The sequence below is a fragment of the Manis javanica genome, chromosome 6, assembly GCF_040802235.1.
Source record: "Manis javanica isolate MJ-LG chromosome 6, MJ_LKY, whole genome shotgun sequence".
In the NCBI taxonomy this organism is placed as follows: Eukaryota; Metazoa; Chordata; class Mammalia; order Pholidota; family Manidae; genus Manis; species Manis javanica.
In genome coordinates this window covers 41700812-41722678 of record NC_133161.1, presented here as the reverse complement: position 1 = coordinate 41722678, position 21867 = coordinate 41700812, and the positions used below count along the sequence as shown (strand labels likewise).

The 21867-nt window shown below is 40.4% G+C and overlaps 1 protein-coding gene and 1 long non-coding RNA gene across 4 annotated transcripts in view; one reads left to right on the top strand and one right to left on the bottom strand.

The window, feature by feature from the left end:
• Nucleotides 1-21867, top strand: part of NPSR1 (neuropeptide S receptor 1) — a 110608-nt gene that overhangs the window by 49104 nt on the left and 39637 nt on the right. The window lies entirely within an intron of this gene.
• Nucleotides 1-21867, bottom strand: part of LOC108392865 (uncharacterized) — a 43286-nt gene that overhangs the window by 5586 nt on the left and 15833 nt on the right. The window contains exon 4 of one of the 2 annotated variants that reach the window (XR_001852136.3): nt 21219-21598. The exons of the other annotated variant lie outside the window; for it this stretch is intronic. This is a non-coding gene — a long non-coding RNA (uncharacterized lncRNA). Of the gene's footprint in view, nt 1-21218; nt 21599-21867 lie in introns of those variants that run through there. 2 annotated transcript variants of the gene reach the window in all.

Sequence of the window (21867 nt, the reverse complement as noted above, 5' to 3'; positions counted from 1 at the left end):
TTTAAACATCTTGAAAAAAACAAACTAATCTCTGATAGAAATCCAATGAACACATACAAAGATTCTGTAGTTCAAAAGGAAACTCCCTAAGGAATTTAGTCAATATGATACAGTAAGAAAACAACATAATAAAAGAAGTAAAAATGAATAAAAAAATGAGTGAAATTAGCAGTTTGCAAATGATGTGACTAAGAAGAATACATGAGATTGTTTGGAAAACCCATTGGACCAAATAAGAGAGTTAATTAAAGTAGCTGATTATAAATGCAACAAATATAAAAAGCAATTAACTTTTCTGTACATTAACAATAAACTATTCAAAAATATGAATTTTCAAGAGCAACTAAAACACAAAATGCACATGAATACACTTTAAAACAAATGTAGTTACTTATATGAAGAAAATTATAAAAGTTAAGTAAATGACACTAAAAAAATTTAATAATTGAAAATCCATTCAATGTTTCTGGTCAGAAGACACTGTATTATAAAGACTCCAATTATCCCCGAGTCAAAATTTTAGTTTCATGCAATTCAGACTAATATTCCAAATGAATTTTTTATTTTAAAACCAGAAGAATTTATTTTAAAGTACATCTGGAAACACATACTCTTGATATTTTCCAAGAGACTTGCAAAAGCTGTGAGTATAATGTAGCTGCTCACCTTAGAACAAGGCTGTGTTGGCTTAAGATTGGAAACTGAAGGAACAGAATGAAGGGCCAGAAACAAATCAGATATATATAAGACCTGAGGATATGAGAAAAGTGCTTTTGAAAATGAATGGGGGGAAGAAAGGTGGTTGAATAAATAGTGTCAAGCCGTGTGCTCCAGTCCACTGATGCGTCCAGTACATACTTAACTCCGTGCTTCCCAAAGCTGTCTTTACTCGCTCTTCCCTCTGACAGGAACAGTCTCGCTCCTCAGTGTGAGCATCACTTACCCCCCCTAACTAAATTAGCACCCTATAGAGAGTTAGATGTCGGAGCTCATCAGTGGAAAAGATATCACCACAAGGTGGCAGTAACTCACACAAGCGTTACTTGGGCACTGCTTTGGCAAGTTTGCCCGTGAAGTGCTCCACCGCAACAGCCAATCCGGAGGCTCTGGTGGGTTTAGGTAATTCACGTCATTCAGCAGCACTGACGGAAGGCTAGGGTCAGGGAGCTCTCCAGCTGACACCAGCTTTCGGTCTTTATAGCCTCAGGGTTTATATTATCAACAGCTAGCACGTGTTGGGCAGTTTTTCAGGGTATACCATCCAAGCAGGCTTTCAGTGGCTAAAAATCTTTTTATTTGGGCTATGTTTAAAGTAATTGGATGTAAAAATTTGAGTTTGATGCCAGTTGGCTTTGGATCTAATAGATCTTAACGTGCTGTGAAGAAATAAGCAAGCTAGGAGCCAATACGCAGGGGCCATCTTTGGCTTAATTATATAACACGTCCCCACCACATGCTCGAACTCCTTATTCCACTTCATATTTTGTTATGGCAGTCATCATTCTATGACATTGTAATGTATATTTATTTGGCTTTTGTGTTATTGTCTGTTTTTCTCATTAGAATGTTAACTCTATGAAGACAGGAACCATGGCATCTTCCTCATTGCTGCTTCCCTAGTGCCAAAATAAAACTTTCACTGCCTGAACAGAATGGAAATTCAAAAAATATTTGCTGGTGGTAGGAGAAGAGGAAAGGAAGAAAGGAGGGAACTATACTAAACTAAGCCTCAAAATAGGTTAAAGAGTCCACTATAAATATGAAATTGCTTTCAGGAAAAAATTGCAAAAATAAATTAGGGGTTTTTCTAAGTGTCACATCAAGGCAGAATTATTAAGATTGCCTAGTAAATTTGATTAACAAATATGAAATATAAAATAAACTAACTCGACAATTTACAGTATAAGTAGTATTTGCATAGCTGATAACAAGTTAATATAGTCATCAAATAAGGACTTCCTAAAAATCAGTAAGAAGACAATAAATACTTAATAGAAACATACCCACAAATTAACCACAAATACGTAACCAGGTAAGGCAGAAGAAAAGAAATAAAATTCACCAGTAAAGGTATTTTAAATTGTTTAATTTTGCCACTAAATAAATAAAAGTAAAAATAACAATGAGCTACCATGCTTTCCTATTAAAAAAAGAAAGATTTCAAGAAATTAGCAGTGTATTAGGCATTTTTTATTGCATAAAGTCTGCAATCATATCAACAAAACGAGAAAGTATTTATCTGTGGATCTTATTTTGCTTTTTGTACTTTCTAATTTTTCGCCATTATAATTACTTATGTAACAAAAAAGTAAATATACATAAAAAATAAATAGATGAAATAAACCTCTGACTCCCGGGGTAGGCCAGTCCTGGAAGCAGCGCCCCAGAACCAAGAACTGCCTAGGTCTGTAGCACCTTTCAGCAGCACAGAGCAGAGGGTGATTTTGCCAGTGGAAGAAGGAATAGAATAGGCAGAAGAAGAGAATGTGCACGGGGAGAGAGGGCACAGGATATCATGAGTCACAGTACTGTAATAGTAAAAGCAAGTGACACTTTCAATTCTCGGTTTCCAGAATTCACAAATGACACTTCAAGTTCATCATAACAGGGCTCAGGGTGACATTCCTCTCAGTGGGTAGCATGGGGTTTTTAATGAAAACTGCAAAGAAAGGGTCAGTAAAAAGAGCATGTTTCTCTAATCTCTTACCCTGGGGGAGGGCTGCAGCAGGGCTTGAGTATACTTTCCAGAGGAGGAGCCTGGCTCCCTGGTTGTTCGCCTCTCTTACTTACCAAGGGACAGGGCAAGGTTATCAGTGGCAGGGAGAGGTGGTGGCAAGAACAGGCCTGCTGAGCCCTGGGAGTGCGATTTAGATCAGTCATTTACAGCAGTTGTTTAGGTGAACCAGCAGCCAGCCTGAGACCCAAGGGAAGTGAGTTCACAGCGCCCTACCTTCTGTCATTTGGCCCCACTGACTCATCATCCAGGCAACTCAGCAGAGAATTCCCAGGGTTGCTTTTGGACTATTCTGGTATCCATACTAGAGGTGCATGACATTTTATTAATTTTAATTTTACTGAGGCTGGATTTGATTCATCCATGCTTTCAGGATCTTTGTGGAGTATATCACCAAATGAATGAGGGATGCTTGCTGACCCCCCAGCAGTCAAATCTCTACTAATGTCTTTTTGTGTATTGATCAGCATACATGTGTACACTTTTACAATGAGACTATTGTTTTGTGAAAAGTAGGCACAAAAAGGGTGTTCACTACCAACGCTATTGGTGGCCATAAAGAGCAAGAGATGGATAGTTCTTGGACAGAAATGAGAAGCTCTGGATAAATGACAAAGAAGAGAAATATTAACTCATCTATTTGTTAAAAGTGTGAATGATAACAAGCCCAGCATTTAGAAAGAAGTAGAGGTGATTCATGTTTTAACAATTGCGTGAACCAGTTCAAAAATTGCTCATCCAGTTGGAGATAAAATAAATGACAGATATAATGGTGGCTAACTTAGTGCGTTAACAGGTGTCTGACTCTTTACAGGAACTCATGCACAGCATGGGTAACATTAGGCTTTAACAGCATATGCTGAAAAATAAAAGTTGGTTGGAAAATTTAGGAAATTTATTTTCTTTGCAGAATTTAGATAACAGGCCTTTGTGATGAGAGGGCTACTTAAGCAACTTCTGTACAGATGTACTCTATAGGAATGATAACATCATTCATCATTCTTGGTTAGTGTACTGTAAAGACTGAATGCGATATTGCATGGAGATTTTTTTCATGATAAAATACACTGTGATTGCCATTGAAATTGCCTTAGCTCTGCATTTATAGAGTCATAGCATTCACAAAGTTTTCAGTTATAATATACTGCATTGTATGAAAGCAAATTAACTGACATTCAAGAAAATGGAGTTTCACAACTGCCTTGAGGTATTTCTCTTGTGAATACTGAAGACTGCTACTGCTCTAGGACAAACCGGAACAGGAAAGGCGTGGGAGTTGATATGGAGGGGACGGAAGATGGAAAGCCCACCAGGTGGTTGAGTCCCAGCCATGCATAGGGGTTAGGGTCATGGAAAGGTCAATCATGAGAGTGGCAGAATCAAGTAGGCTCCCCTGGAAACTGATTTCCCTGAAAGATTCCTCCGGAAGTGGTGTGGCGGGCAGATTGGTAAGGAATCAGACTAGATGAGTCAAGGTGACAATTTAGGAGACATTTTATAATTCTGAAGAGATAATGAAGCTCTCAGATTAGCCTCAAATCCATTGGTCCTCAACTCTGGCTGGATATTAGGGTCAGTCAAGGTGTTTGTAAAACTACCGATTCATGAATACTATTCCAGAACAATCACAGTAGAATCTCTGGGGGTGTCCCTGTGACATCAATATTTTTTTTAAGTTCCCCAGGTGATTCCACTGCAAGATGAGAGTTGAGAGTGCTGGACCAAGGGATGGCAGTAGATGCTGGTATACTAGAAAAGCACCGAGGAGTTAGAACTTGATGACTGACTGACAGAAATGGAGGAACAGGAAGCATTTAACTTTCAGGTGTAGGTCTTAGACAGCTTGGAGGATAGGGTGGCACTTAGTAAGATGGAAAATATGAAGAATGTCCTCAAAGCTGAAGGTGTATACTACAACAGGTATTCTCTTCAAACCTCACTTGCCCTACAAACCTATAATCTCAGAGTGGCAATCAACAAAGAAAGCCTCTATTATTTGAAAAACAATTCTTTGTTAGTGTTGGGAAAATGATATCCCCTCCAAAGTCACAAGAAAAACTGGTTTTATGAAAGATGCCTGTTCTCAAAGGAGATCTAGATATTGAAATGGCAACATTTCCTTATGAGGACTTTACTTTTATCTGAGATTAGAGTTATCATTTCTTTAAGACTGAAGTGAAGTGTCTTCACAGACAACAGTCTCAGCAAATTAGTCTAAATGGCCAAGATATTTTATAGCCATTATTAGTCAGTCTTCTTGAAAAGCCCATGTCCACCTACAAGTGTGTTCTCTGTCATCTCCCACTGGGCTTAGCAGTTTTTCTCTTGCTACTTTCTCTCCCATGTAATGGTTGTTTTTTTCTCTGAGATGGTGTTTCTCTTAGGCAGGATCTCTTCACAAGGGACCCCAGGAGCACTAAGCTTTCGTTATTATTAGAGCTGGTGACAAATCACTGTGGCCATGGGATGAGTTGTTCTGGTTGGCCTGGTTTGTGTCATGACTCCACCTAAGCAAGGCAAATGGAGTCAATGCCACCTACATAAAAACACCTCTTTCGGGGAAGGACTATTGAGCTACCATCATCAGGAGAAGAAATGTATGTACAATAAGCAAAAAACAACAGGTGCCCAATAAAACGTCAGTGGGTTTCTGATTTTTCCATTCCCCTGAATCTCACCAGGGTCATGTGAACCCCAGGCATTGCTGTGTTCCCTCCCTGGCCTCTAGACAGAGCCTTATGTGGAGGAAGAGATGACCACCCTTCATGGGGAGGTCCTGGAGTTTTCAGAGAGAAAACCACCCTGGAGGTAAAAGCTAAACAAAGACCAACTCAGTGCCATTCATGACAAGGCCATTGCTCTTGCTTCTTATCCCAGAGCCCTGTTCCTCTCCTCTGTTTTGCTGACTTTGATAAGGGAATGAATGAATGGATGAATACATATTTGGGTCCTTTTACATAGGTTCCCCATGAACTCCACACCAGCCTTCCTTCTTTCCTCCAAAATATAGATTGAGTGATTATTACAATATGAGAAATGAAAAAGTGAGAGCTCATAACTCAGAACCAGGGAAAACAGAATGGGGCTATGAAAAGTAATCTTTATTGAATTAATTGCAAAAGCCTGAAATGGAGCTTTAAAAATATTCATTTCTTTGAAAAAGGAGTTAAGGTTTTGAAAGTCTACCCTAAAGAAATCATCTAAAACTGCTGATAAAGCTCTATGCAAAAAGATGTTCATCACAAGGCTGTTTATGACAGCAGAAAATTGTAAACTTGAATGGACAACATTGAAAGAACAGTTAAATAACATATGCTACATTCCCTCAAAGATACAATGTACCATTAAAAATAATGTTAATAATATATTTGAAATAAGAAAAAAACTCATAAAATAAATGAAAAGTAAGCTAGAAAATTACATATGCACAATGAACTCCAGCTATATAAACAAGTAAAGCCTTAGAGAAAAAAGAATGTAAACAACTGTTGTTTTTGGTGATGATAAAATCTAATCCTCCTCTCTCAACTCCCTAGTTTTCTCTAGCAGCCATATTTTCAGAAAGCATAACCAATGTTCAGATCTCATTCATCTTTAGTGACCTGTCAGCAGAATTTGACACACGGATTACTCCCTCCTCTCTGAAAAACTTTACAAATTTGCTTTCTAGAAAGCCGTATTCCCTGGTTTTTCTCCCACCCCATTGTTTTCTCCTTCCCTGTCTCCTTTCCTTGTTCCCCATCTGTGAGTGTTGCGTGTCCCAGAGCTTGGTCCAGAGACCTTTACTGACTCTACTCCAGCCACACTCATCTTAATGATCTCGTGCACCAGTATGACTTTACATATCATCTATGTGCCAATAACTCATTTCTATCTCCAGAGTAAACCTAGACTAGGCAGGTAACATCAGCCTGTCTTATGGCTTTTAAACATCTCTATCCTGATGATCCCCGAAGTTTTATCTCTATCCGGGAGTTCTCTTTGAACTCAAGTTTCCTCAGTCTAACACATGCTACGTTGACTGTCTACATCCCACCACTGGAATACCGACTCCATGAGAGGAAGATTTTTATCTATTTTATTCACTACACCTAGAGGATCATCTAGCACACAGTGTTCATTTAAAAAGTATTTATTGAATGAATGAACTAATGCTACATCAGCTCTCTTTTGGGGACTATTTGCATGGAATATTTTTTTTCCAACCTTTTAATTTCATTCTTTTTGTGTATTTGAATCTAAAGTGAATCTCTTTTAAATACTATATAGTTGGACATTGATTTTTATCAATTCTCTGTCTTTTAATTGAGGCATTTAATCCATTTATATTTAAATACTTAGACAAGGAAAAACTTAGTTCTGCCATTTTGCTATTTGTTTTCTGTTTATAGTTTTTTGTCCCTGAATTCTATTACTGCCTCCTCTGTGAATAATTTATTTTTTCTAAAAATATAGTTCTTATTTCTTTTATTTATATTTTTTTAGTTTAGTTTTTTTTTTCTGTTAGTGATTACCCTGGGTATTAAAATTAATATCATACCTTTATAACTGCTATAATCTGTATAATCAAGTTTGAATTAATACCAGCTCGATTTCAACAGTGTACAAAAACTGTTCCTTTACAGCTCTATCCTCTTCTGTTGTTATTGTCACAAATTACTTCTTTATACATTGTTTGTCCATTAACACATATTCATAATTAATTGCTTTTTGCATTTTTTCTATGTAGCATCACCCCCACCCCATTCTAGCTTCTTCAGTTAGGACTTAGATCATTTATTTCCACATTTTCTTCTTTTCTACGAGAAGTGTTTAGGGACCAGTAGCATTTCTCAAAGATGCTTTAATTTCATCTCCCAAGCACTGATAGATATTTTCATTACTATCTCATTATGATTAATTAGTCTCTTATTTCTACTACGATTTCCTTCTTGACAAATTGTTATTTAGAAGTGTGTTAATTTTCAAAAGTACCAAGCTTGTCTAGTTCTATCTGCTCTTGTTTTTGAACTTAATTTTGTAAAGGAGGGCAGAGAGCATCAAGAGTCAGAAAAAAAAGGACTAATAACACTTAACCTGACTGCTTGGAGCAAGAGCCACCCAGTTTTGGTATAAACTACCTGAGGCTAAGCTTAGAAATGCGCCTGCTTTAAGTTAGGTAACTAGAAGTGGGCAACAGCCTGGGGACGTGATCCGTGATAAGTCACATAGGCATGCTTGGGTAGGCAAGAGATAACAATTGAAGCGGTCAGGCAACTGACGTGTTCTACAATGTTTCCCATTGGTTACAATATAGAATGTGCTTTAAAATTATTGGTTGTAGAAATGCGCGGGCTTCGGTGTAACGGCTGTGAAAATCCTATATAAGCAATACCTAAAGTTGTCTGGGGGTCGGCTGCTCTGACCCGGCCTGTGTGTCAGGGGAAGTGCTGTCGGCCCCAGCTAGCTGACTGAATAAAGACCTTGCTTGTACTTAGATCTCCGTGTCTGTGTGCTTTGTTCTCTCAGGAAATCCCTGGATTTCTGGACCCTAACAAGTAATATATTAGGCTTTTTTTAATTGAATGAAACTTGACACATGATCTAACACGTAACAATTTTTTTTTTTTTTTTTTGAGAGGGCATCTCTCATATTTATTGATCAAATGGTTGTTAACAACAATAAAATTCAGTATAGGGGGGTCAATGCTCAATGTACAATCATTAATCCATCTCAACCCTAATTCTCGTCAGTCTCCAATCTTCTGAAGCGGGCTTCGGTGTAACGGCTGTGAAAATCCTATATAAGCAATACCTAAAGTTGTCTGGGGGTCGGCTGCTCTGACCCGGCCTGTGTGTCAGGGGAAGTGCTGTCGGCCCCAGCTAGCTGACTGAATAAAGACCTTGCTTGTACTTAGATCTCCGTGTCTGTGTGCTTTGTTCTCTCAGGAAATCCCTGGATTTCTGGACCCTAACAAGTAATATATTAGGCTTTTTTTAATTGAATGAAACTTGACACATGATCTAACACGTAACAATTTTATAATGTACCATGTATCTTTAAAAATATGTATTCTGCAGATTTGAGAAGCATTATTTATATATTTACATCATGTCTAAGTTGTTTTCTATGTGATTCAGATTTCCTCTGTCCTGAGTGATTTTTTATCTTCTTGATCTAAAATAAGTAAACAATTTTGCTAAAATCTGCAGTTATGGTAATGGACTTGTTTATTTCTCCCTGCAGTTCTATTTTTTTTTAATTTTTATCTGAACAGGTTCAGAATTGCTACATAACATGGTGAATTGAACTTTTAATCAATATTCAGTAATTTTATCTCTAGTAATGTTTTTAACTTTAAAGATTTTATCTTATATTGATATAGTTATAAAATCTTTTAGTAAATATTTGCCTAATGTACTTTTTTAAAATTTACCATTTTGTGTTTTTTGTTTTAGGTACTTCTTTTTCTTTCCTTAGCTCAGGTATTCATGTGCTAGTCCTGTGTCCAGTGTGACCACATGCTACAAAGGGTTAGTAGGCTTTCGGGATAGTGGGGTCAGGGAGAACAGACGAGATGGGAAGAAGCCCTGGGACTGGGTGAGCCACCTGGTACTTGGCAGGGGTTCAACAGATGTTTATTAAATTGTCAAAGTGAAGTTAGATGGCCAGACCTCCCTCGTGTTGGCTTTGGACTCAGATAAAGTCTCCCCACACATGACTTCTTTGTGTTTGAAACTCGTCTCCCATGGAGAAGCCCTGATCCCCTAGGCTTTCTGTTGATGACAAACACTCCATTTGGTTTGTGATTTGAAATACATCTATTACTGTGAAACCATCTCCTCCTCATAAAACTGTGACATTGCCTGAAAATTGTATGGGATACTTAAAACCTTTCTTTGTCAGTTTTCTTGTATCTGAAGACTGTCATTCTTCAATTAAAGAAAAGTCATAGCCACTATCTCTTTGAATAGTGCCTCTTTTCCATTCTCTTTACCATCTGCTTCTGGAATTCCAGTGATATTTTTGCTGGACTTTCTCGTTCTATTCACTGAGTCTCTTACCTTCTCCTTGATCTGCCTTTCTGTCTCTATTGCCTTCAGGGTGACTTCTTCAGACCTGTCTTCAAGCTTACTAATTCCCTTTTCATCTGGTCCAATATTCTAGTTAATATGTTTATTGAGATACTAATTTTAATTATTACATAATTTTTCTTCATTCCTGTTAAGTTGTAATCTGTTCTTGTTTTAATATGGCTGGTCAGTTAGAGACTCACTTTTTAATCTCATCAAGCTTAGAACCCTCCACTTTATTTCTTTTAATACTTTTAAAAATGTTATATAACACTGTTTATCTGATTTTCTCAACATATGAAATTATGTCCACCTGATTTCTGTGTATACAGAGTTTTGCGAAGGCCATAGTACACTCATGAGAGAATAAAAGTAAAAAAAGGCAAATAAAGTCTTAGTATTATTATAAAAATAGTTTTGACCTGATATATCAAGGATCTCAGGCACCTTTAGAGGTCTGCAGGTCACACTCTGAGAATTGCCTCCCTGAACTATCCATTGGTTTAGTGAATTATTTCTCTCCTCTGCATCTAAAACTACCCTTGGGAATTGCCCTTTGGGAAGGTACCAGCCTTGGGAATATTGAGAAAATGAAAACTCCAATCATTTTCTATAAGGCTTAATTTTCTCTGGAACTTGTTGAGAAGGACTGCAAGCAATTAAAAAAATGTAATGTAGCTGTATAATGTTTTGCTTCTTAAACAATGTGTATCTACCCCTCTCCACTTTAGCATTCCTATCACCATATAAATAATCCTCCATTTGGACAACTATATCATGAAGGTTTTACTGCCACAGCAAAAATTTATTTAAGGAACAGGAAAACAAAATATCTATTTTTTGGCTTTTGAGTTTCAAGTGATTTAGAAGAAAAGATGAAAGCCAGGCTAGCTGAATGCAGAAATGGGAAAGAGCGAGGAGAGCACGGGCAGGAGACAAGAGCTTGGGCATCAGGGAATCGCTGAGAAGGACACTGTGAGTCCCGAGCCACTACGGGACCCACGCAGAGAAGATATGGAAAGTGCCAAGTGAGAGAAATTCGAGAACAAGGGGCTCTGTGACCTGCTTTCTCAAAAGCTAGTTCAGGGAGCGAGTGAGGCACTGGATTCCCCCTCCACCCAGCATCGAAAGTGAGAACAATTGTCTACGTGGGAGTCTAGGCAGAAAGCCTCAAATAGCCACATACAATCTCTGTATCCCACATCCCAGTGCAGGGACAGAGCAGAGAGAACTGGTGGTGTAAAGGGGCCCTTTAGATTTTGGATAAGGGTGCTTCACTTTGATCTGCTGATGACCAAAGGCAAGAAGAGAGTGGGGACATCTCAGTAGATGCCAATGAGAATAAGAGATAACACCAGGGACTAGACACACACATGACTTTGTTGCTGGGTAGCAGCATTTGCAGAGGTCTCTCCCTGCTCCTGTGTACTAGGTGAAGCACTAGGAGAAACCTCAACCTGGTGGGGGGAGGGTTCTTGACTCTGAATGAGAAAGAATTCTTGAGCAGGTCAGAGGAGTGCAGGTAAAGTAGGAATTCATTAAAACAAGAGCAGCAGGATATGGCAGCTGCCTTGTAGACAGCAAGGAACAGGAAAATGCCGAGGGCAAGAGGGAAACTTCTCGGCCTAGGGCAGATTCCCTTGCCAACTCCAGAAGCCAGGGTCATGGGGCATCCTGGGTCTACTTAGATCAGCATGGCATGGGGACTAGCCCCTACCACCCCAGTATTTCGGGGAGCCATGGAGCACAGGATGGAGTGAGATTATGTTCTGAGAACTTCCTAAAGAAAGGAGATTTTCAGGCAGGCTACTAAGAGCAGCACGCACAGGGGTAGCTCCATCTCAGTCACCCAGTCAATGGAAAGATGCAGGTCTAAATCTGAGCTCTTAGCAGCTTTATTTGAAATAACGCACTTGAAGAAGGGAAAGTGCAGGCATCCTCAGAGAAGAGGCACGCTGAGAGTTTGGGGATTCTGTCTTTTATGGCTTTTAAGAATGGGGCAAAGGGCAGAGGGGGGTTGTTGGGCATAGGCTTGATTTGTGGTCTCAAGGTGCTTATCGCTGGTGAGAGATACCATGCCTCCTTTCCTTTATTATCAGTCCTCCAGCTAATTCTGCTAAATAAACCTAACACAAGGAATTTATTTATCCTGTTCTTCTTCAAGATAGTGGTTACCCTCAAGTAGTAGGGACATATCAGTTAAGACTGCCTGGCCTGCCTTAAGATAGGCTATTGGCCTATTGTCTGATTACCAGAGATATATTAGGAATCTTACTTCTCAACTCTCTGCATTTTAAAATAGAATCTTAGCCTTAAGATGGGGTCCCTCCTGTTCTTACGATACTGTTTATATCTCAGCATTTTTCCTCATAGGCAGGAAAAGTTAATCATGATCCTTGTCCCATGTCCCTGCCCTACCTCAACTTGGTACTGCACAAATTTCCTAGCCCTTAAAGAGGACTACAGAGACAGGGGAAGAGTAGACACTGAATTGGCTACAATTAAGTTTTTGACATCCAGCAGAGTAGGGGTTCATACTAGCGGTGAATTTCAGTTTTAGAAGATGAAGAATGTTATTTTTCTTGTACAACTACGAACAAAACTATAATAAATGCTCAGATTTGAGGATCCCTTAGCTGAGGTGACAGGCGGGAGGGGGTGAAGAGGGGATGGAGGGAAAGGATCTGGATGCCGCTGCTTCACTGTTTTCTTTCCATGGGAACCACATCACAAATGAGGCTCACTGTGGTTCTAAGTGTGTTTACTGCCTGGTTATGTTCAGAAAGGCTCTCAGGCAGAAAATATAATCAATGTGTGCGAGCCGGGGCTCTTGCAAGCTCGTGGAGCAAGGGCCTCCAATTCAGAGAAAAAGGAATTGGGCCTCTGCCAGTCATGAACCTTCTATGCTTTCATATGGACATCGGTCAGACCCTGATTTCAGTCTGAAAAACCAGGAAAAATAAAACTGACTCCAGGCAGCTCTTTACTGGGACTGTTAGCTTAGTAATAGAAGGGAATGTTACTGCTCTAGGCATATGCATAATATCTATTGATCAAGCCTCCTCAATGCTACTAATCTTCATGCTAAATTCTGGCAGTGAGGGAGGATTGTTTAGGTCTCACATGGCCTCTTCTCTCTTAGGTTGGGCTATAGGCACTAACACAGCTAGGTTGGGCTATAGGCACTAACACAGCAGGAGACGGGGACAGGACGTCCCCACCACAACCAAACGAGAGGCAGCCTCAGGCGGGGTGGCAGTGTGGGACTGCGAATTGGGAGTTCACAGAATTCACAGCCCCTCCACCACCTTGCTGTGTGACCCTGGGCAAGCTGCCAGCTCATTCTGGTCTTCTCTGCATTCCACCCTGCCTGTAATCACTCCATTGGAGTTCCTCCTGGGCCAAGGGTGGATGCCCCCATTAAAATGGAATTGCAGTTTAAAGAATAAGTGGCTTTAGCTAGAATTAGTTGTCCATTAGATTTGTTTACAATGGAGACCTCTTTGGGTTTGGTGAGCTGAAGCAGGGCAGCAGCTGGAGGAAGAAGCCTAACTGAAGTGTTAGGAACCTCCTATCCAGCAGAGGGTAGGTGACACAGGAAAGGATACTGGACATGGGGCTTAGGCATATCCAGACTTGCTCTCAGAGGATTTTTAGAGCAGTGAAAATACTCAGCATACTATAACGATGGTTACATGTCATTATACATTTGTCCAAACTTTGAGGATGTACACCACAAGAATGTACTCTAACCTAAACCATGGATGGGATGACTATGATGTGTCAGTGTAAGTTCATCAGGTCTAACAAATGCACCACTCTGGTGTGAAATGCTGATGATGGGGGAGGCTCTGCATATGCGGGGGCAGGGGGGCTATGGGAACTCACTGTACTTCCACTTGATTTTGCAGTGACCTTAAAACTGCTCTAAAAAAAGATTGTATATAATAAAACACAAAGTTGCTCTCAAAAGATAAGAAGAGAACAAAATGCACACAATATAACCATGCAGACAGGTTCTTATACATTCAGTGGCTATCTCTGGATATTCCTTTTGATGGTAACAGGGGCTGCTTCTAGGGAGGAGACTGAGTGAGTGCAGTCAAGAGTAAGAGGTGGCTGCCTTTCTTATTTTTAGTTTTTACTCTTTATACTGAAATATGAAGTTTGATCCTATGCACAAATTACAAATATCAGCTAGTGAGTTTTTACGAACAGAATATACCTGTGTAACCAGCGCCTAAACCTAGAAGCAGAGATTTGACCCCCCAGCCCCTCCCACCAACTTCTGGTCATCACCCCTTGCTTCCCCCATGGATAATCCCTGAGGGAAAGAGGAGCGTCTCTGATTTTAGACTTTATCTAGGTGGAATCTTAGAGTCCTATGATTGGTCGGCATTGTTACACACAGCTGTAGACTATTCCCTCTCTTTACTGAAGGGTGTTCCATTGCATGAATGAACCACAATTCCTTCTACTACTGATGGGCACTTAGGTAATTTCCATTTTAGAGCTATTGTGAATAGTGTTGCCTTGAACATTCTAGGACACACTGTTTTTTGTGAGAACACTTGTTTTTATTATTTGTACTACTTGAATTTTGTTTTGTGTACCTGAATTGCTTAAAAAAAACAGGTTTTGAAAACACGTTGCAGGGCATTCCACTAAGATCAGAGACTCGGCTCCTTCCTTGCCGACAGTAGGCAGAAAAAATAATCGTAATAATTAATATTTGCTGCATGATCACTCAGCCGAGTCGTTGCAAAACAAACACACAACAACAAAAACCCTCATCACATGTATTGTCTCACTTAATTCGGCAAATGACCTGAGCTATAGATACTCTCATTACACCCGATTTAGATTTGTGATAACTGTGGAGCCTGAAAACGGGCCAAGTAACTCGCTGAGCGCCATTAGCGTTAGCAAGTGGAGAAGCACAGAGCGAGCACAGGTCCCTGACGCCACAACGTGCGCGTTCAACCGCCGAGGAGCCCTGCAGCCCCATCAACCAGGGCGGGCCTCGGGGAGCCTGCGCGACAGAAGCAGGGGCTGCTGTCAGTGCCAGCTGCCACTCAGCCCAGCCCAGTGGCCTGGATTCTGCTCTCTCCCTTCACGTACTAATTAATTAAAGCCTTTTCAACATGAAAGAGAATGAGATTTCTGTTAAGATGAAAGAAAGGAATCTGTTCCCATCTGGTACCTTCAAAACTCTCCTATGTAAGCCAGCAGGGAGCACTTCCGTGCAACTTGCATCACAATTTAATAATTCCCCCAAAAGGCTGAAGCTTTGGCAAAGTCACAAGCAATCTGGATGCACCAGCACTTGGGTATAAAAGAGAGTCCAGGGTGCTAAGGTCTAGATTAGGGGTCAACTGACTTTTCTTGGAAATGGACAGACATTAAACATTTTAGGCTTTTCGGGCCATATGATTTCTGTCTTAACCACCCACCTCTGCTGTTGTAGCATGAATGCAGCCATGGACAATATATGAGCAAATGGGCATGGCTGTATTCCAATAAAACTTTACTTGCAGTTACTGAAATTTGAATTTCATATAATTGTCACGTGCCACAAAATAGTTTTCTTCTCTTGATTTTTTTACAACCATAAAAGTATTTTAAAAACTATTTAGAGAGTTTTTAGAGTCTAGAGATCTGGGTTGGAATCCCAGATCTACCATTTATTATCTCTGTGGCTTTCAAAACATTACTTAAATCCTCCTAGCTTCATTTCTGTCTTGGGGAAATGAGCAGAGCAGGTACCCTGCATTCAGGGCTTCCTTCGTGGCTGGGATTGACACGCGCTTTATAGGCTTCTCTTAAATCTAATTCTCATGATGACCACAAGAAGCAGAAATTAAATTGCTGCCTTTCTTTCAACAGTCATGGTGATGGAAAGAGGTTACATACATAATTATGCATGACCTGGCCTTCATTGTTTATCAGGGTTGTTCTTTCTTACCGTATGCAGAAATCCCTATGTTGGTTCAATGACAGTGTTTCTGCTTCAAAAATTCCATGATTTTTTTTTAAGTATCCATAGTTGTGCTGCACTTTAGAGTGAATCTTTCATCTGATTGAAATTATTGTATTCAAATATAATTACATAAAAGTCCAACCTATACTCCAAGTTTCACAGAACCTACAGTTGAATGCACACCCTAAATAATCACTAACTCTATTTATGCACACAGTAGAGAGTTCTGCCCAGATACACTCATACAAAACTGAATTAAATAAGATAATTATGTTAAATGCCCAGTACAAAGCTTGTTGGCCAATATTTGTCCTCCTTAGTGACAAGGATGAGATGCAGAGAACTCGTTCTTGGGAAAGGTGAGTATCCTTCAGGAAGAGGAGGTCGGAGCCTTATAAGACAAACAAACAAGGGTTTCCCACGGAAACACGCAGAGCGCTCTATGTGTATCAGCTCTGAAGCCCAGCTCTCTGGTTCCCAGGCTGATCCCTCTGCTTCTGCATTAATCAGTCCCCCATTAGGCTGGGCATTGCTTCCTGTCCCTCTGCTGTTGTGGTGGCCAAGCCCTGGCCCAAATCCCCCAGCTCTCTTCTGGCCCTGTGATTTGGTTCTGCTGCTCTCCTCTGCTTGCTTGCTCCTACCTTCTGACATCTCCTTGGGGCTCCAGCTCCAATCCCCACGCAACAAAGACAACTCACTTCTGCCCTACTATAACATGCCACCCCTCAGACTCTTAGCTAACTCTGGTCTTGGACACCTCAGCTTGTTCTATAAGAAAAATCTGGAGAGAAGAGTTTCATTGCTCAGACACCCACGAGAGGCAGAATTGTACAGTGGTGAAGGGAGCCTGGACTCTGGAACTACCCTGCCTCCTTTCAAATTCTAGCTTCTCTACATACTAACAGTTGAGCGAGTTATTCACCTTGTCTGTGCCTTAGTTTCTCCATCTGTAAAATGAGGGCTCTCATAATAGCAGCAACTTCACAGGATTGTGGTGGGAAGTTGATTAACTCTTACATATAAGGTGCTTAAAATAATGTCCAACACATGGTACACACTATATGTGTTAACTGTGTGACTGCTTATTTGATTTTTAATAGCATCTATATTCCTGGGCCCTTGACTGCCCTACAGTCAGAGAGCAGAGAGTTGCAAAGCCTTGGGGTCTGAAGGAACAGATATCAGCCTGGCTGCAAATATTTCTCTGAGAAAATAATTAACACATACATTGCAAAGTAGCTTTCCAAAAAGGACTACACTGGTCTGAATGAGAAGAAATTTGCTAAACAACTAGAAAACTCACTTCCTAGTGTCACAGAATTCTCCTCGGCGTGTGGCACATGTCTGCGGTTCTGCTGGGGGATTCACAGCCACCTTAGCCTGCAGGCTTTGCCTCTATGGGCTGAGCAGCCACATCATGTGTCCTCTCAAACAGGACATTTGCATTGTTAGCTTCTTTTTTTGTGTAATTTCAGGATTACAGAAAATCATCCAGAAGAGTACAGAATATCCCCATGTACCCTGCACTCATATTCTTCAAATATCAGTGGTTTCTACATTTGCTTTATCATTTTGTCTATTTGTCTATCTAGCTGGCTAGCTGTCTGTCCATCCACCCACCTATCCATTCATCCATTCATCCTTTATCCATCTATCTAAATATATCTAATTTTCCCCAAAATGTCCTTTCTTGGAAAAGATCTTGGATCATGCATTGTATTCAGTTGTCATGTATCTTTAGTCTTCTTTAATTTGGAACAGTTCCTTTGTGTTTCATGGCATCAAAATCTTTAAATAGTACAGGTCAGATATCTTATAGATTATCTCTCAGTCTGGTTTTGTGTGAGGTTTCCTCTGACTAGATTTAGGTTATGCACTTTGGAGGGCTATACACAGAAATGATACTATGTTCCTCTTAGTAGATAATATCAGGAGGCATAGAATATCAGTTTATCCCATTACTCATAATGTTATTGTCAGATTTCTCCAAAGTAAAGATACTATTTGGCCTTTTGCGTTTACCAAGTATTTTAAGACTTCATAACTATCCTGGTATTTTTTAAATAATCACTCACAACTCTTGGCACTCAGAGTAGATTCTTGCTTGAATCAATGCTATGAAGGTTTGTAAATGATGATTTCCTCATCATAGTTTCTGCATTTATTCGTTGGCTTTCTACTGTAAGGAAGAACTTTCCCTTCTCCCCCATTTATTTATTTATATCCATACGGGCTCATGGATCCTTGTTTTATTCAGGGGTTATACTTTGTTACTATCATTATTTATTTTGATGTTTATATGGCCAGTTTAGCTAAGTAGAGCTCTACAACTAGGCTCTTGTTACTTTGAAAATGTTTCCCAACATTCTTTGGGTACTTCTTTACTTTCTGGTACAACAAGCTGTTCCAGGCTTACCTTGTACTTTCCTTACAGCCCCAGGTCTGCAACCTGCCACCACCAAGGAGCACGGAGACCAGGACACATTTCAGGAAAGGGCCACAGGCACAGGTGTGACAGTCGTGAACTAAGACTCTTCTAGGGATGCCAGGTTATATTCCCAATCAGACTCCAAATGCCCTTCCATTCTTAAGGGATTCTCCACCAGAGGCAGTCCTGGAGCACTTGGAAATGCCCCAGGCACCTAGAGCCATCACACAGGCCATGCATGCCAGGTTTCCTGCAATGCACAGAACAGTCCGACCTAATAAAGAATAGCCTCCAAACAGCATCCTTGTTGCTAAATAATGGTCCAATCTCTGAACCACTCAACACAGCAAGTCTTTCTTGCATTCTGTTCTCTGAAGTACTGGCTTAGTTCTGCTCACCTTGTCAACCAATCAGTTAATTTAATCACCACTGTTTTCTTAGTGGATTCCTAATGTATTAAATTAACTAGCATGCATTGCAGCAAATTAAAGAGACAGTCTTCCCTGTAGATCTATTCAAACAAGGCCTCAATCTCTTATTTATCTTTTTTCTCCCCAGAAAACTACCTTCCTGCAAATGGGCTAGGAGCTCAGGACCTGCTGTGAAGTACACCCTCTCATTCCCAGTCCATGTAGCTCTCTGTCTAGGCATTCAGCCCAACTCACTGCAGCAACACCCTTAAGATGTACAGAGGGCCTTATGGTCCTTATTTCACTTAACCTCCCCAACAGCCTATACATCAGGTGGTCTTGTTGTCAAAATTTTACAAAGAACCTGATATTCGGCATGGTTAGTCACCTGTTGAAGATTGCACAGCTGCTATAGGGCAGAGCCAGCATTCAGTACCCTGCACTCAGGCTGCAGGGCCCATGCTGCATGTACTGCCTATTCATATAAGAACATACCCAGTAAAATGGAAAATACGAAGTAAAATATAAGGATCGTGGAAAATATTAAACCATATTGACATAGAAAAAAAAAAGAACCAAATTTAGACTTTGAGGTACTTAATAAAAAGTCACTGTAGCTGAGCATATTTCATTCTGTGCTTCCTAGTGACCAAAAAAATTAAGGGCAAAACTGACAGATACAATCCATACTAGCCTTGAGGGAGATGCACAGCAAGATGTTGCCTGATCAAGGAAATTGATTCTGTGGAGCTTTATATGCAGGACCTTGATAATAAGTCAGTAAAATATCCTCAGCAACATCCTTACAATAAGTGAATCAGTGGTTCTCACAAATCTTCAATAGAAGCCAATAGCATAATGTCCAAGCATGGCTTGTAGGCTGCATGGAAAATAGGGGAGATAGGCTCCGAGCATAGCAGCCATCATCCACAGTAGTTTCTAGATCCTGTAGCTTTTTTAGTGTCTTTATTTATGAACAAATAGAATATTTGCCAAGATCTTAGATATATAGAGGCAATCTTTAAGACCATCCCTAGGCAATGAACAATCTTGTATCTCTTCCTACTTTACCTCCTGTTGTAAGCTGGGTTCTTTGGGAAACATGTTGAAACAGAATGGGGAGTGCAAAGGTTTCTGGGGAAGTAACACCTATGTAAAGAAAAGGGAATAAGCAGGATGGGGCCAGAAGACCCACCAGAGCCCGGTGGCAACCATGCGGGTTCTGCCAGCTCAGCTAAGGATTCCCATATGGAATGAAAACATCTAGACCTTCTACCTGCACTTCTCTCAGGCATTGACGGAGCTTGTACTAAGGATAGCATGACCTCAACTAGAAAGCTGAGGCAAACCCTGAAGAATCTAATAGCTGGAGGATGCTAGCAATCTACACTCTTCACAGCTGGGCAGTGAGTTTTTTCTTAAGGAGGGTTCTGAGCAGAATATCTCCATGAAATGATGTTTCTACCTTCATCTTCCTAGGAATAATTTTGTACCTATTTACAGAAGCATGAAATGAGAACCAAATATGTCCATGTTACGATCTACCACTACCATCCCAACACTCTGCAACTCAACTGTCCTTGGGCAAGAACTATAAAGAACAAAAGATATTCAAAGAATTTATCTCATAGATAACTACAAATGGAACTCTCCTCTCTTTCACTTGGATTTCTGAATACTCCAGACCACTGATGTCAATTCTTCTCACTAGGAAAACATAACCTCATTAAAAGAGGAAACAAGCGGTCCACTTCTTGTGTTTACCCTCTGGGTCAGTTCGTGCGCCATGTCATGTGGGGATAGTTGTGTATTACTATGCCTCAGAAAACTTCCCCTCAAACAGGAGTGAAGAGAAGAAATAACAGTAGTTGCCTTATTTTCCCTCTTTTCAAGGAAACATTTGCCTTTGCTGAAGGTAGCTCTGGGAGAGTGGGGGTTCCCCGCCTGGTGCAAGTTCTCTATGAATTTGATGAGACTGAAGGAAGGCAAGGGCAAGAAGTTGGGAATTAGGGTTCATTCTCTCAGCTCAGTCTCTCCTGGCTCACACTGGCAGCTCTCTCCCGCACTGCTTGCGACCCCTTCTCACAGGGCTCCCAAACTTCTGCTCCCAGTCTCTCTCTCCAGCTGCACTCTCTCTCCCCACTCCTGCACTGGGAGGAACTCTGTGGGAGGGTCCCTGATGACTGGCTGGCATCTAACCAACTACATACCAGGAATAGAGGAGAGGAAAGGGGTTTCTGCTCCACCCCTATCCTGGACCAGGAATCCAGTGACTGACCAGCCTCTCTGTCCTGGGTAAAACATCCCATTGATGTGCAAACAGGATGCCTATCAGGGCTAGGCCGGAATCCTGGTCAGAAAGTTCCATTTTCCCCACACTGAATCTGATGTTTGCACATGTAAGAGTTCTTCACCACCCAGTAATGACTAATGACACTGGCTGTCCAGTTGGCCTCACTTAATGAGATTCTTGGTTTTTGCACAAAGCAAAGAGAACAGGTTTTAGGAGGACTTGGGTTTCTTTAATTAGACACATGATTTTTATTTGTTTGGTGGACCAATGGAGAAAGGGAAATAGTAGTGGCATTTATGACTTGTTAAGACTAATGGAAAAACCTCAGGAACAAAGCTTTCTGTGAAGAGAGTGCGTTAATGAGAATGGATGTGATGATTATTTACCTAATTGAGCAGTAATGACTGAGGTGCGGGCCACTTTCCCTGGTTTCATAAAGAGCCTGGAAGTTGACAGTTTGAGCCATTAAGCTCAGCTAGTAGTTAATCTTGGGGAAGGGCACAGTGCCAGGATCATATTAGTATTATAAAGTAAGCTAGAGACACATCGAAACACAAGAACTTAGTTTTTTGAGAAATAATTTTCATTGACAGTTAAGTATTTCATATCAGGTTGGTTGGGCCATGCAAATCCTATCATTAAACAAATTTTCACATGAGGTCTTAAAATCTTGTTCCATTTAGTGTCATCAAGCACTTGGCTGTTAAAAAAGAAATTTGGGAGAGAGGCAATATTAAAAATAGTTTCTTATACAACCACAAGCAAACAAATTATCATCACCTCCCTTGCTTTAAAACTACAACCAACAGTAACAATAAAGACACTGAGCTGAGCTGGAAGCATTATATATCTACCTTGGAGATTCAGCATTTACATTGTTACCCAGTGTTCCTCTGAAACATTCTGAAATCATTATCTTTATCTACTTTGAAGAAAATGTTAATGGAGCTCAGTCTGCTCTATGAAAGC